The following is a 2,721-nucleotide window of genomic DNA, read 5'->3' as shown; positions in this document are numbered from 1 at the left end:
AGAGAGAGAGAGAGAGAGAGAGAGAGAGAGAGAGGCAGACAGACAGAAAGACAGAAAGACAGACACAAAGACAGACAAACAGAGGAAAGCAAAAGTGAATAGAGTCTTCGTCCATGATCTAGCGGGGGTGTGACGGTGGGTGTGAACGCTCATAATTTTTTTTTTTTTTATAGTAGAGGGTTTTACAGTGCTCGCACTGTATAAGGTCATATGGGCGCCAAGGGGTGGGTGTCAACAGAGAAGTCTTTACAGGGAATCAGACTTAGACTGCTCACCTCTCTAGCTACAACAGCACAAGGTCTGCTTCGACTATCAAGGCACCCCGGAAATAGCAGGTCAGAAGAGAGTGACAAACTTATGAAAGAGGTAGAGGAAAGTGACAATAGTAAGGATCGGGAAAGAAAAAGCAGCAGTTCCCTGTTGTAGATCAGGCACAGTTATGAGCGTGACATGAATGAGCCCATTTACAATTCTACTGTGCTTGGGAATGGCCTAAAGACACTACAGTCAGTGGCACTGCCCCGGGGAGTTGCTCATAATTATGACCTGACCTCGTACAACTGTAACCAAACTGGGGAGATGGTGATGGTGGTGGTGGTTGGTGGTGGTGGTGGTTGGTGGTGGTTGGAGGGTGGTGATGGTGGTGGTGATGGTGGTGGTGGTGGTGGTTGGAGGGTGGTGGTGGTGGGAGGAAAGTTGTGATGGTGGTTGTGGTTGGAGGGTGGTGATGGTGGTGGTGGTTGGTGGTGGTGATGGGGGTGTTTGTTTTGTTTTTATGTGTAGGTGGTTAACTGTCTGTTTCTATTCTATTGCTCTGTGTCAATAAATCTTAACGATTCTTCGAAAATGAAGCATAAAGATACGTATAATACATACATTTATTCACGTGAGTGGAGAAGATGTATAAACGCAATTAAGCCTACTAGATCCCCCATACGTACTCACGCGTACTCACTCACACGTGCACGCGGAGCATTGTCATGATTTGAATACTTTATTGTTTTGTTTTGATAATGAAAAACAGCAGGTGGGCGCACGCAGGCAGGTAGATCAACTGAAGGTAGTAAAAAAAAGAGTAGCAGTGAAAGAAAAATCGATTAATACTGAAAGCATTCAAAGTTTCAACATCTACATTCCCCTACTTGGATGAATAAACATAACAGCTTGCTCTAGAAAAACTAATTCCATCTTTTTGGACAATGAACATCCCCTGTTCCCTCAAATAAAACTATCAAACAGAAGTAATAAAAGACCTAGGCTTCTGATCTACAACAAAGAAAGATACAGAAAGTCATTCTTACCATCATCCACCAAACTTCTTCCATCTTAATCATCTTGTTATAAGTATTCATATGACCTTAGAACATGTATTAGAACACTAATGAGTTACAATCAGAATAAAGTATGTATCTAGCGTAACATTATTATTGTTTACACCATTGTTCATTTATATTATGCATGGGACTGTAAGCCTGTTTGTGAGTACAAGTATACTACGTGTGAGTGCATGTTTGTGAGTGTGTGTGTGTGTGTACGTGTGTGTGTGTGTGTGCGTGTGTGTGTGCGTGTGTGTGCGTCTGTGTGTGTGTGTGTGTGCGTATGTGCGTGTATGTGTGTGTATGTGTGTGTATGTGTGTATGCGTGTACATGGTGAAACACCAAACAAAGTGCCAGGATCTGGACAATAAAGATGTATCTTATCTCAGAAGAAAGTTGCTGCGTGTAACTACCTAATACAAAGATGAATTAATCTGTTCATTAGCTCCAGCGACAGCGAGCTCGGTTGTTTCAGATTTAGAAATAGCTTCCTTTTTTAAGACTTAGTTTCAGAAAGAGTTTTATGGCACTTTTATAATAGCAATTAGGTTATATAGGTGCGGGGTATTAAAGGTATTACGTGACAGAGAGAAACATACAAAGAAATGAAGGGGCAGATATAAAGGCGATAAATATTTCATTAAAAAAAGAAGGAGCTAATCAAACCAAAGCACCCACCAACCACCCACTAAAAGCCCAATAAAGCACAATCTGGTGTAACACCGTTGTTTTCACAACAACTCTGTGCTCTGGTGTGGTTTGATCCTTCTTGGCATTCAAACATCTGCCATCCTTATAATCTCTCCTCCTTCTTGTCTTTGTCGTTTATTCTCTAGTAGTACCTATTATCTTCGGCACATATATGACTTATTTAATTTTGTGTTACAAGTGCCGTGCAACTCGTACTAAAACTAAAACTAAAGCGCATTAACTGCTCGCGAGGAGCATAAAAAAAGCTTATGGCACTGGATAAATTTTGTATGCATGTCAATATCAGCTGCAAATAAACAAAAATAAATGCAAGTAATGATAATCAAAGCTTAAACTAAAGCACTAGAACATGAGTTTTGTCGAGTCTTTTGAGGGATTAAACATTTTTTCAAAATTATTCAAATATGCAGAAATAAATACAAGTAATGAAAATGGCAGCTTAAACTAAAGTAGATCTACTAGAACATGACTATTGCAGAGTCTTTTGTCAGATGATACATTTTGAAAAAAATATATAAAATGTCTACTACAGTTATTTCTGTTTTTAGATTAATGAGACATACACGTAAATAGATTTTTCGTCAGAACACAATATTGTACTGTTTATGTGTTGTAAAACGCTCAGAGCATGTGTTCTTAATTATTATTGGTGTTGAGTGCTAGTTAATTCTATAATAATAATAATGATAATAA

General features: G+C 39.1%; 1 protein-coding gene across 1 annotated transcript in view; it reads right to left on the bottom strand.

The window, feature by feature from the left end:
• Window positions 1-2,721, bottom strand: part of LOC101855867 (scavenger receptor class F member 1) — a gene marked incomplete at its 3' end in the record, with an annotated part of 29,749 nt that overhangs the window by 3,539 nt on the left and 23,489 nt on the right.

The sequence above is a fragment of the Aplysia californica genome, unplaced genomic scaffold, assembly GCF_000002075.1.
Source record: "Aplysia californica isolate F4 #8 unplaced genomic scaffold, AplCal3.0 scaffold00149, whole genome shotgun sequence".
In the NCBI taxonomy this organism is placed as follows: domain Eukaryota; kingdom Metazoa; phylum Mollusca; class Gastropoda; order Aplysiida; family Aplysiidae; genus Aplysia; species Aplysia californica.
The sequence above is the reverse complement of the archived record's forward strand: the minus strand, read 5'-3'. Positions and strand labels throughout refer to the sequence as shown.